Genomic DNA, 14,192 nt, shown 5'->3' with positions numbered 1-14,192 from the left:
TCATGTTATAGCTGATTTCAGATGCACATTCATTGGTTTTGAGTTTTACAGACAACTGTCGTTCCTGGACTACCGGATAAATGCCAAACCGGTTGGAACCGCAAGTATTTTAATAATTTGAAATGACTGCCAATTAAAGTTGTTAGATGATGCTAACTTCACACTCAATTCACTGTATTATTGGTATATTAACTTAATATGCTCAGATCTGTTTTGCAAACTAGTTTTCGGTGGTGTGACTCCAACGGAATTTATATCATCCAGCCTAAGAAGGGAAAACCGCCACACTACATTATCATGGTTCACGGCTTTTAGCAAATTGGACATATTCTTGAAATACTGGGAAAAAAAAGGAAAAAAAAAGACATCACTCCAATTTATCAAAACTGTTTTCTATGATTTATTTTGTTATGTTTATGTGCCTCCGGCGCATAATTTCTAAGAAGACCTGGTGTTACCCACAAGGGTGATGAGAAATTGAAATGTTTTTCATTTTGTCTGTCTTTCATTTTGTCTGTCTTTTATTTTGTCTGTCTTTTATTGTATGTAAACTGCCCATGCAGCTCTGTCTGTGCGTCTGTCAGCCCACAGAGACAGCTGCATGGTAAAACAAATGTGTCACGTATTATTTCTGAAGTTTGTTTACAGAGTAGACACAGGCACGGGACGAGAGATGGAGGCTAGTCCAGGAATGAATGCTCACACCAGGTGACTCTCCAGGAACCGGGGTAACCGACTTCCCATTTAGATGGGCTGACACCTTGGTTCGTGGGGACGCTGGTCAAACGCCTCACCCCCACGTTGCCCGACTGACTGTGGGTAAGAGATAGATATGATCTAGACTAAATTTAAGAATAGTAACCAAGCGGTTGTCAGACCCAAGGAACCATCACGTCCTAAGCGTGCTCATAACTCTCTGTCCTCAAACGCAGAAATATGGTTATTGAAATTAAGAGCTCAACTTATAACACCCTAGTGTTCTTTTGAGAACGGTTTAGATAAATTATATTTGTTCAGGCTTTGAGAACCGCATATGAAGCTATTCATTTAATGTTATTTTGGTTTGAGTAATGCATTTTTTCCATTTGTTCACCCTGATTTAAGGGATTTTTTTTTTTGCTTTCACCCTTAGAGGGCGTTGTTTTACATAATGTGTTAGCGCTCCTCTTTTTAAATGATCAATTTCTTGTTAGAAACAAGGACTCATGGTTTGATGACACGAATGTGTTGTTTTATTTTAGGAAATGGCCATAGATTTTCTAAGAACTAAATCTAATTGGTGCGTGAGCAGGTTAATTACCTTGGTCACGTAATAATGATGAATAAATAGAAATGCACTGCTTGGGACTAGGCTACTGCAGAGTCTATCCCTGATTTTGCAGACATAACCCTCATTAGACAAAAGCTAGCTCCCCTTGACAAGATTACATGGACTGACGAGCCCGACTGGCTCTAACAATGACTAATACACCCTGTTTAAGTATTTCTGACTCTAAAAAGACTTGACTCTGTTAAGAGGACTTGTGTCCTACTTGAAATCAGTGGCAGCTACCACTGGCGCTATGTTTCAGACCTAGTAGCACTGTGCACGCTGTTTTGTCCATGTCCTGCATGTTGTCTATTCTTCTTTTACATCGCACCTACACACAGCGTGGCTGCTGCTTTAATAGAATGAACTGTTGACCGTACATTTCAAAGATGCACTGTTCTTAACTCTGCTTCCTCCTCCAAAAGGCGGAGAGACATGACTCAACATAGTGAACGAGATCAAATAAGCCACGCTCAAACCTCTCAGATATTCTCCTCTCTCACTCTGATTTTGAATGTGAATGAATGCTCATTTCATAGTTAGCATAACCTAAACTGCATCTTCCATGCTTTCATTATGTTTTCAAATTTGCACACTGACCAGATCATGTTTCAAAAAACAGGGGTAATGAAGGATGTTATCACGTTAACTGGTCGTTGCTAATGAAACAGACTAGTAGTAGTAGTGAAGAAGGTAATGAAGAAGTTAAATTGAAGGTAGTGAGGAAGTTGAATTGAAGGTAGTGAGGAAGTTGAATTGAAGGTAGTGAGGAAGTTGTATTGAGGGTAATGAGAACGTAGTTGAAGGAAATTAGAAAGTAGTTGAAAGAACAAGATGCAGAGCTGAAGAAGAAACTTAATGTGTAATATTTTAAAATGGTGGCAAGGGCCAAGCTCCTGTTGAAACCTCTGATCCTGTGTGCATAGGTAGTATGGCTGCTAACTCCGCTGCTAAAAGCTGCGGTGCTCTCCTGTTTTGTCTATGCTGTCTCTCTCATCTGTGGATTCACAGGTCTCTGCCGACCTGAGAGGGCTTCCTGCATTTCCAACCAGGCCAGTGGGTTGTGATCCGAGACCTGAAACCACGTGCCGTTGGCTGGGCCAGTACCAGTTCCTGCTGCCAACCCAGACGTAGCAGAGAGGACTTTGTGGGTACACGCTAGCCACTGCAGGCTGGTTCCAAACCAGGACGAGGCCAACCGGCCCGAGGATTCCAACAACCAAAATGCAATATCCTGTGTCACCACCAGGGCGAAAGCTCACTCTCTGGTCTCCTCAAATGAGGAATCAGACAAAGAATAACATTACCTTTTCCTCATTGCTGGCAGGATGACAACTCTGAGCGCCACATCAGCAAAACACAATCCTGGGCCACCACACTGTGGCTTCCTCTGAGGAGGAGCTATTGAAAGAAGTGACCTTGCCTGTCACCTCCTTCCCAGGATCGTTATGGCAACGTGGACAAGCGTTTGTCCTATTTGAATGTTGCACTCCACTTGACTGTTGGGTCTATACGGTAGACGAATATGAATGGAAAATACTAAATTCTGCATATATAAGATTTGAAAGCAACAGAGATTTCCAGGTTATACTGTTGTGACTGGAGTTTGGTTTAGAGTGGGTATAGAAGTATTGAAAATTCATAATTATAAAGTTGATCTTGGTAGAGCTGTTCCAGACTATTCTCAGGGTACTGTGTTTAACTGTGTTTAACTGCTCTGCACCTAACTACATCAACCAAGTATTAAAATGAAGCCTAACAGAATTGCATCCACAGGGCTGAACTTGAAAAGCGAGTTAAACAATTTGAAGTGACCTCTTCAATATATCACAGCATGTATTAATATTTTCAGATACAACACACAGATTAGGACAAATTAATGTTTTAAGCATATTTATGAGATGTGAAATTAAGGTTCAGAGAGCCATTCCAAATGGCGTATTTTTTAGCTATAGGGAAATAGCGTATTCAACTTTAAATTGCAACAGTGTCATATGGATGTTATCTTGCTCATGTAATTTCCAGGATTAAGAAGGTTGATCACACTCAAATGCAGGTAATTCATCGGCAATCAAACTAGACACCATAGAGCTGTCTCGAATTTTCAATTTAGTTTCGGTATATTATTTCTCTCATGAACGCATGACACATGATCGCATAATACCACGTAATTTCAACCTTAGCTCAAGAAGTAAATTACATGAAAAAGATGGTGCTACAAAATAGACTTCCCTTAGAGATAATACTGGATATCTGCTGTTCATTTAGTTCAGATCCAAATGCTACATTGAGTTCTATGAAGCAAACGATAAAGGTATTCAGATCTTAGATAATGTTCCTAAATGGAATGCTTTTTCAAGTCCTGGATATTCTCAAATGTGTGTGTATCATTTGTATGTATGTTTTTCATCATTATTTTTTTTTAATATTCTTAAGTGAATGTTTAACTGCTGTTCCAGATATGCCTATGCTGCCTTAATAATGATAGAAAAAGTTCAATTTACTATTGATTCAATTCAAGATCTTAATGATGTCTGTGCCATTGACATTGAATATTTGGAATATTTTGATACATAATCTGTTGGTTCTAATTTGAATTTAAGGGTTTTCCTCTAAAACAAAGAGGTTTTTTCCCACTCAGTCATGAATATATGATGTCTTAGATTAATAATCATGTTATCTTTTTACCTTGCTTATGCCAAATTAAAGTAAGGGGTTTTGGTACGTGATTGCATATGGGAAGAAAATGATCTTAGTGTGTTAAATAACCTTGAGTTTATTAATCTTTATTATGCTCCACCTAGTGGAGAAATAGATTGCTTCCTTTCCATATGTGTAGAATTAGGTTTTTGCCAAAGATGTTGGATTATTTTTATGATATTTTATAATTTGATTCCACATTGTTGATTCTTTCATTTCTATTATAGTTGTGGATATTTAATCCACAAAGCGGGGAATTGTGAATGAATTTCAAGTCTCAACAAAGTGTTCTGTTTTCCCCCTTGACTGTTGTTCTAAACTTTGTAGTTCGTTCTCATAGATCAGTCTGTTAGAACTACAAATTCTTCCCTGTGTGACATCACTTCCCTGTCCTTCATCCTGAAACTATGTCGCTTCCTTTTTCACTGTATAACCTAACGACCTCGTCCTCAAGTGAACTCACTCTGCCTGGTTGTCACTTCCTGTGCTGAGTCCGACTCTGCAGAATCTTTATCAGAATAAAACTATTGTCTTTGTTTAAAACCAGCTTGATCGACCACTCAGCGTGTTCTTTGACAATCTAAACTAAACCAAGGAAGATTTTCATTAATACCTCAACCCCATCAAACATCTTTGGGATGATCTAGAACGGAGATTGCGAGCTAGGCCCCCTCATCCAAAATCAGTATCTGACCTCATAAATGCTCTTCTGGATAAATGGGCAAAAATTCCTACAGACACATTCCAAAATCTTGTAGAAAGCCTTCCCAGAAGAGTGGAAGCTGTTTTGTCTGTATAGCTGGCAGCTGCAACGGGGGGACCCACTCCATATGAATACCTATGAATTTAGAATGGGATGCCATAAAAACTCCTGTAGGTGTCCCACTCCCAATACATCTGTCCATATAGTGTACAAGGTGTGATGATTCCCAGAGTTATTTTCAGGACATGCTCCAGGTTTATTTCCCTGTCAATCATTGACAGTTCGCTCTCTCACACAATGACATTGTAGTTTTCCAGCTTGTCAGAATAAACACATTCTGCAGCATGTCCTGGCACAGTTTCTAAGGTGCACCATACACTTTGTCATGCCCATGTACGTGTGTGTGTGTGTGTGTGTGTGTGTGTGTGTGTGTGTGTGTGTGTGTGTGTGTGTGCGTGTGTGTGGACCGTATCCGCAGTATGCACACTCACAGTTGGTGATCGAACAGTTATGTATTAAGTAGTAGAAGGAATTCAGCAAAAACAAATTGCATTGTACAAAGAGTGCCTTGTGTACAAAAGTTTTTTGTGAGAGGTGAGAGGAGATGTGAGAGGTTAGCTATTCCATGTTACAGTAGGTAATTGCAAGGGATTTTAGCTTTTGGAATTGTTGGACACTGGCTTTAAAATGTGTTGCTTTGTCTGCCAACCACAGACCATTGTTGCTAAGGCTTTGTCTAGTGTGCCGTTTTCCTCTCTTCCCTGGCTGCCACACTCTTCTTCCTGCTGTCCTTATTATCTCTTTAATCCTGTAGCTACTCCCGAGGAGTTATGGAATCTGATGAAGATTGGGTATTTAATTAAAATCATAATTAAGGATGATCTAATCATAAGCACACACCTGCCACACTTAACTGGAGACAGTGAATTCCGCAGCACAAGGTTTTAGGTTTACATGTGTTAAGGAGCTCTTCATTCTTAATTGATTTGTCTGCTACAGTATAATGCTTTATGTGTCAGGAGGGACTTGCACCTCTCCTAGTTGCATTGCTCTGCTTGACACGGTTAGAATGGGATTTATAGTGGGATATGACAGGTTACCAATTAAGGAGTATATATTCTCACTTGATGCATTTGACATATGTGCAGTAGGTGATGCAATGGCATTCAGATATGATTGTTTTCCCATCAAACGCATTGATTTCTGGGTATCAATATGATTTTAAAACTGCAATGTGTGTTATCAAGTGAAAAGATTCCCAATGTGCATGTCCTCTGACACCAATGAGAACCTCTTACATCCAATTCACGTTTCTTCATTGCTTGGGTCAATATTGTTACTTTTAATTGTGGTTGCCGGTCTCTGTTATTATTGTCATAATTTGGCCTATGTTTTGTAACTCAATTGAAAATGTTGTGTTATTCATTGATGTTAGGTACAATGGGGCATGGGCTGTGGTTGTTGGCTAAATAATGAATGGGTGTAATGTTACGTATTGAACAACATTAGTGAAATTGTACAGTATCCATAGTGAGTCACTGTGAAGCCTGATCTACAGCTCCAGATAGTTAGCTTGGATTAGCTGTTTACTAACTCCATTGAAACCATATGTGGAGGCCAGTAGCGTTAACAGCCTGCGGGACACAAGCAGTGGCAGAGTCCTACCGACAATATCCTGTATTGACCTCACATTTGTAGCCAACACCATGTGTCATGACATACAGAGTCCTTGCAATACTAACATACAGAGTCCTTGCAATACTAATCAGTAATCAGTTGCACCAGTCATGGACCTAGGTGTGACATGTTTTAGCTGCAACCAAAGTTGGTGGTGTCAGCAACCCCTTATTATTGGTTCAGTTCCAGGCCTCTGGAAGCTTGCCTTAGGGACAGTCATACATACTGTACACACATACAATTACAGACTTCCTTACTTTAAGGCTGTGGCCAGGTCTTTAACACCTGCCACACATTGCTACAGTACTCAGATGTGAATATTATGCACTGTACAACCATGGGGACTGCCCTGGAATGTATACTAGATGATCTTGTGCTGTAAGTATAAACTGTTCTCACTGGTGTGCCTCCTAACCTTCCTCTGCATCAGCGCATTATAGAACAAGAAGGTCACTATTAGTACTGAAAAAACAGCTCAAAAGCAGATGCGAAATCTTATTGATGCGGATGTCAATTACGCAGAAAGACAAGGAGGAACACAGCTAATGCTTAGTGCAACACTCATAAAACACCTGGTGCCTCATTCAACGGACATTTTTCTTCAGGAAAGCCATCTCCTATTTGTTCCTAAGGACTGTATCTAAATACTCAATTTAGTGCAGTTTTAGTGCCAAATGGATATCTAATTAGGTTGAAATAAAAGTTTGTCCAGACTGCATTTCTTGACTGCTGTCTCTTTGATTTAGTGCCTCTCCATTAGGGCTGGGTTTAAAAAATCGATTCATCGATTCTGAATCGATTCTGAATCAAATGATTCAGAATTGATTCATGAATCCCAAAATCGATCTTTTATTTAATGAATGAATGAATAAATTAAGGAATGAATAGTTCATTAATTCATTCATTCATTTTTGGATCAGTATTGATACCCAGCCCTAGTATTGATTTGTTGGCAGTCATGTAATTAAGGTTACAGCTAAAAAAAACAGGTTTTAGTAACATTAACCGAATCGATATTGAATCGAATCGTGATAATCGATTCTGAACCTTGTGAATCAGAATCTAATCGATTCTTGAAATTCGAATCGATACCCAGCCCTACTCTCCATACATTTCTTCCTCTGTCAGTGTTTGCTTTGACGATAGGTACTCCAGTTCCAGTGGGTTTTGATACTCTATTTGGTGCTTTGGTACTCTAGTTCCAGTGGGTTTTGACGCTTGTTTTGCACTAGGAAATCTAGAGGGATATAGTAGAGGAGCGTTAGAGGATTGTGTGACGGCAGCTGGAGCTGTGGAGGTTAAGAGGGAATACCACCATGTGCACTGTGAGAAGCATCTTACTAACTAAACCTGGGGGCAGACCGTTCTAAATGTCAGCTTCCTAAAGGGCCTGCCAATAGCTGTCCACAATCAATATGAAAAGCCCTGCTTCATACTCTTAAATTATCATTGCTCCCTCATTATGTCCACAGCTGTGTCCTAGCTTGCAAAATAATACAACAGCAAGTCTAGGTAAAGATTGACTGATATCATCAAGTTTAATTTTTTTTTTTTAATTCATTAATAAATGTATAATTTATTGATTAATCCTTTATTTAAAGTTAAAGAAGCTTGAAATCAAAGAACTGTTTCGAGCAAGGCGTGACCAAAATGGCAGCATAAAAAACAACAAGAAATTAAAACAAAGACAGACCAATATAGAACACAGTTGGCCAGAAGACAAAGAACACAGACAAAAGAAGAGGGAGTGAGATAAAATAGAGCATGCACTAGAAAGTGTGGGTGGGTTAAAGGAAGTTAGTCAAGTTAGATTAGCATCATACACATGCACCATTACTACAGGGTGTACAATGACCAATAAACATTATATAGTAAAGCATTTGCACATTCCCAAATCAGTCATTAAAAAGTCTGTGAGTTGAGCTTTAAATGTATGCAGTTTTACAAGAGTCTGGAGATTCAGAGATTTTTTAAGTCCATTCCAGGTAGAGGGAGCAGAGAATATGAAGGCCCTCTTCCCAAACTCTGTGCGAGTTCTGGGGACTGAGGCAGTTAGGTAGTCCTGAGAACGCAAGCTATAAGATGAGGATGATATGGGGGTGTCAGATGTACAGAGATATAAAGGTAACAGACCAATGAATGCTTTATAGATCTATGAAGATGTACCAATGGAAAAGCCTACGAGCAGACAAGGACAGCCAACCTACCTTCTCATATAACGTACAATGTTGAATAAGTGATCTACAGCCAGTAATGAAACTTAGAGCACCATGATAAGTAGCATCCAGCATGAGCAAAGAAGTAGAACAGGCATTCATGTACAATACATTTTCTAAAGTTTCTAAAATAGAAATTCAACCTTACTTTTAACTTATTAACCATATTTTAAGGTGTGGTTAAAAAGACAAGTTGTTACCAAGAATAAATCCTATATTTTTCAAAGTAGAAACGATCTCGATAGTAACTCCTTGAGTTGTATGTATACAGCATTAAGTTTTAACTTTAGATTTAGTGAAGATCATCATTTTTGTTTTAGGCTACTTGCATTTAGTACAAGTCTTAGTTGCAGAAGTTGGATTTATTTCTTTAAATGCAACTTGCAAACACTCCACAGCCTTGGACAAAGTTCCAACAATAAATGACAGTATCATCTGTTATGACCAGGTTAGAATTGGACTCAAACTCACGACACAGAAGGTAAAGAAGAAATGCAAAGCCCAAAGGGCGGTTTAATACTAAAGCACAAGTCCAGCAGGCAAGGTCAAAAACAGTAATCTGAGTAGGGGTCAGGCGATCAACAAACAATGTCCAAATATTCGTAATCTGTAATCAAAGGTCGGTATCCAGAAGGGGTGTCAGGGAATCCATGTTTCAGTCCAGGGGTGGTGATAGCAGGCAAGCCGAGCACTGCACACTGGGTCTGATGGGAGAAAACGGAAAGACAAAAACGGGAGAACTATAAAACACGAGGGGTCAAAAAGCACAACAGAGATATGAACGGAAATCAGAGTTGGCTACACTGGCTAGATACTTGCCACAGGAGTTCTATGAGAAGATCTGGCGATGAGCATAGAGAAAACCAGAGTTCTTGTACAGTAGGTAGGCGATGATGATGATTGGGATTGCGCAGCATTCAGCCGTAAGCTTGTTCACTAATCACCACGATTACCTTCACCTGTGGTGACAGAGCGCGCACAGTGCGTGTGCTGAAGTGTTGGGCGTCTCAGGATTACTCTCCGGGGATGAGGAGAGCGAAGGCGTCCCAACTCCGGACTCAGGAGGCGGGAATTCAGGAGACCCCGAACGCCGCGGAACAGATCTGGACCGGTGCTTATTGCGTTGTGAGTCAACCGGCGAGCTCGGAGGAGCGGAGGAGGTTGTGTGTGGAGGCGATGCTGTAACAATCATCCGCAAAGTAATGGAAATTTGCATTATGAACATTTTTACCTAAATGATTCATATAAATTGTGAACAACAAAGGGCCTAAGACAGAGCCTTGTGGCACCCCCTTGAGGACAGACAAGATATCAGAGGAACAACCATCAATTTTGAAGTCCTATCAGAAAGATAATTAGATACATTAGATGACAACAGCAGTCTGACAGCCCTATCTATACAAGATAGCCTATGCCTCAATACATCATGGTCCACTGTATCAAAAGCCTTTGAGAAATCAATAAACAAGGATGCACAATGTTGTTTATTATCTAAAACTACAATTATATCATTAACTACTTTTGTAACTGCCGTAACTGTACTATGGGACTTTCTAAAACCAGATTGATAACAACATAAAATAGCATTTTTGTGTAAGAAATCTTTCAATTTATCGCCTACCAGACTCCAGAATCTTGGCTAGAGGGGACAGATTTGAGATTGGTCTGTAATTGTTAAGGCTCAATGGCTCACCACCTTTTAAAAGGGGGAAAACATGAGCCATTTTCCAAACTTTGGCGATATCCTTGCTGGTTATGAATTTAGTTGAAAGTTATGCATATAGGTCAATGGTTCCGGAATGAAGTCAGTTTCAGATAATAAGGGCCCAGATTATCTGGCAAGGTGGGAAAACAGTCGAGCAAGTTGGAGATAAGGATTTGATTGTCTGCCAAAACTTCCGAGGGTTATTTAAATGTTGTGTAGTGAGGGTAAGATAGCTAAATTTCTGTCCTCCTAATCATACTAAGCCCTTGGATTGCATGCCATCTATTGCAGCAAATAGAGAAATGCATACATACTGTACATTTTAAAGCAATTGTATGCTACTGATGTAGAAAACCCCTATTGAGAAAAGCATAGCCTACATATAAAGAATGTGCCTCTGAATTGTGTGCATGAAAAAAAAAATTCAGGCCAGAACAAGACAGATTAATCAATTGTACAGCCAGGAAGCATGTTTACACATCGGCTGTTAATGTTGTCCTGCCCATAGAAATGCACTGATATCTGATGAGTTGGGAAGTGCAGAAAAAAATGCTGCTGGCTTATTTTTCGAACTTCATGGACGGGACATGGAAATCAACTGTTACTCAAAAATCGTTGTTTTCACAAAGTTCTATTGACTAGATTAGATTCAACACCGTAGCCTACAGGTAACTTACTGGGACATCAAAATGCTGTTAAATTAGGCTAACAATGAAATGCAGTTGACATCGTGAATAGCGATTTCTTTTCTGAAATACATTTCATAACGATCCAATGCCATGTTCCTTTGCATCTACATTAAACTAAGTTATTCCAAGGATGCTACAATTGTTGAATGATTATGTGTGAAGATATCAGGTTTTTCCTATGTTTTTTCACGCCACCGGCAGCTACTGTATGTTTCATATCACTGCTTCAGTTAACCCTAACCCCTCGATTTGGAGGGCTGTTTGACCGTCCACTAGCCCTCGATATGCCCCCTAGCCCTAGAAGCTGAAAGGAATGGGACACACTACCCTACGCGGGAACGCACAAAATGTAGGGGTAGGACCAAGGGCTATGGCTAAGGTGGGGTATTGGGATTGGGCTTGAGTCACTTGCTTAGAAAGCAAGCAAGCAAGCACATCCCCTCACCAAAAACTGGAAAACCCAGGCCAGAAGCCTGGGAGAAGAGGGTGGGGCAGAAAGCATACTGCCTCATGTGTTTTGTCTGAGAGCTTTCATTTATAACACAAGGTTAAGTTTATTAAAGAGACAACCTCTGGCTATTTTCTGCAACTCTCTTCCCTTGTCTCTGTGTGCCACTGCCATTTTAGCATGTGTGGTCTTCCCTGTCCCCTGGGTTGCCACAATACAAAAAAACTATGAGGAAGTGTGCATGAAATATAAGAGGAAGAAGACGAGACAATGACAAATACTGTACATGGGGGTGTGCTCATGTATTTGCCCAGACCATAATTGAAACTTTTAATTAAAAATCTTTTCATTTTTATTTTTAAATAATGTCACAGCACAATTCCTGAGTATGCATTAGCATTTTTAATCGGCATCCCCCTGGGCTTGAACTCTTGTTGAGCTACCTGCCATGTGAGAAGCCATAGATGGTTTCACACTGAGTTAAACATCACAATCACAATGGTTGCATGTACTGTAAATGTCACAGGTGCATAACATGGAGGTTTCAGCAGTTTCCACAAAATGTTTGTTAAAATAAAGGCACCTCTAGTGGCAAAAGCCAAAGACTAAAATATAAAACCAAAGTATACACTCAACAAATGGAGAACAAAAGACAAATCTTACAAGCTTACAGACTTACAAAATGGCACAGGACAACACCAGGGACAACGCATAGCTACAGCAAATAATGAACAAAGAACAAGAGGGAAGCTACATGTAGGCTATATACACAGACTAACAAGACGTGGAAATTAATCAAACAATCAGTGACACAGGTGTCCTCTCAATCAGTCAATTTAGCCAGTTGTAATCCTAGGGTCTGCTGTTGGGGTGGGGTTGCCAACTAGTGTTGTCACGGTACTCGGTACTTCGGTACCAAGTCGGTACGTGACTACGGTACTGACGGTACCTGTTTTTCCATGGTACCGAAGGAACCGTGTTTCTATACTGTATTTATTTTCCATGGTACCGAAGGTACCGTGTTTCTATATTTAGCAGTTACAAATCCTTCTGCAACTAACTTGACACAGCATACAATGTGTTCCTTGCCTGCTGCAAGACAAAAACAAATACACGTGGAGCAGAGCCTGGTGACGCGAGGAGGCTAGTGTGACTGAGATATGGCAACTTCAAGTTCAGTGGGAGCGGCTCCACCTCCGAGTCGAGTAGTGGAGAAAAAACAAGCAAAGAGTCGCATATGGAAGTATTTTGGGTTTAAGGCAAATGAAGATGGGGTCATAATCAATACTCAAAACCCAATATGCAAACAGTGCCAAAGAGGATTCAATACGAAAGGAGGAAACACTTCCAATTTAGCGAAGCACCTCAAAGATAGGCATCCCGACCTAAGTATTTAAAGAATTCACAACCACTATGCTCAATGGCAGTGCACGAGCTAGCCGGCGCATGCATGTTGTGAGAGAGAAAGAAAACGCCGCTTTCATTCTCGACATATTCTTGGAAACTTATCTCATTTCCATGATAACCAGAGTGTCAACAACGACATGCAGAGTAACTGAGCGTTAGCTAGTTGACTCATGCACACCGTGAGACACTTGGCGACGGGTGCCACACTGTCTGCCCCTGTCGGCAAGCAAAAATGTTTTAGCTGCCGTAGGAGCAGAAAAGCATGTCGCCGCCCGAACTGAGGATTCAACATTCAAACAGGGCAACGGTTGATCAACAATTCTAGTTGAACTAGTTCAGGGGTGGCCAACCCGCGGCTCGCGAGCCGCATGCGGCTCTTTGCCCGTCAATGTGCGGCTCCTCCATCCATCCCCCCCCAAAAGTTGGCTTGCGGCTCTTCCATCCTTTCATTAAAAAATAAATTCATTCATTCCATAAGAACGTTTCTCTCTCTCTAGTTTCGCTGTGCATTTCTTCCCGCCCATTTTAGTTTATTGCAGATTTGTCATAAAATCATGATTTGTTTCGCTAGTGAGGAAGTCGCGTGAGAACCACTTCAAACCAATCATATAGGTAGCAAATCACCTTGGTAACAAAATTATTAGGTGCGTTTACATGGACAGTTTGAATCGGTTTCAAATAGGTTTGGAAGACCAAACCGATTGAAAATATGTCATATAAACACCTCAATCCGACTGAAATGCCCCAACCCGATTGAAATTCCAATCGCTTTCAAGGAGGTAGTTTAAACCTTTTCGAAACCGTTTGGTCCGTCATGTATAGACCTTGAAACGGATTGATGCTGCGTTCTGCGTTCATTTTGCGCATGTTCAAGACTTGACTAATCAAGGCATGCTCGACAGTTCCGTAGTCAGCTGTTTGTAACCATCGTAACGCAATCACTCACGGCTGCGTGCGCGTTCGAAACATTTTGTTTCGTTGTCGCCTGTAAACATCCAACCAGTTTACTTTGTATCCCATGTATACGCTCAAGCTGAAATCAGCTTGAAATCAACCAGATTGAAAAATATTTGTCATGTAAACGCACCTATTGTAAACAAAATAATTTGCTTTGCGTGGGTCATTCTCTTTTACGACAGAAGCTAACGTAGCCTAGGCTACTGTACACAACCAAAGAATGGCTGGAAAGAAATGCGCAGCTAAAAGAAAATATGAAGACGAACACAGGACATTTTTTACCCGAGTGGGGAGAGTCATTTTTTCTTCATAGAACGTAATGGTAAGCCATTCTGTCTGATATGCCAGACATCATTGGGACATTTCAAAGCCTCAAATCTC

The sequence above is a fragment of the Borostomias antarcticus genome, assembly GCF_949987555.1.
Source record: "Borostomias antarcticus genome assembly, chromosome: 1".
In the NCBI taxonomy this organism is placed as follows: Eukaryota; Metazoa; Chordata; class Actinopteri; order Stomiiformes; family Stomiidae; genus Borostomias; species Borostomias antarcticus.
Note: the sequence above shows the minus strand (reverse complement) of the source record.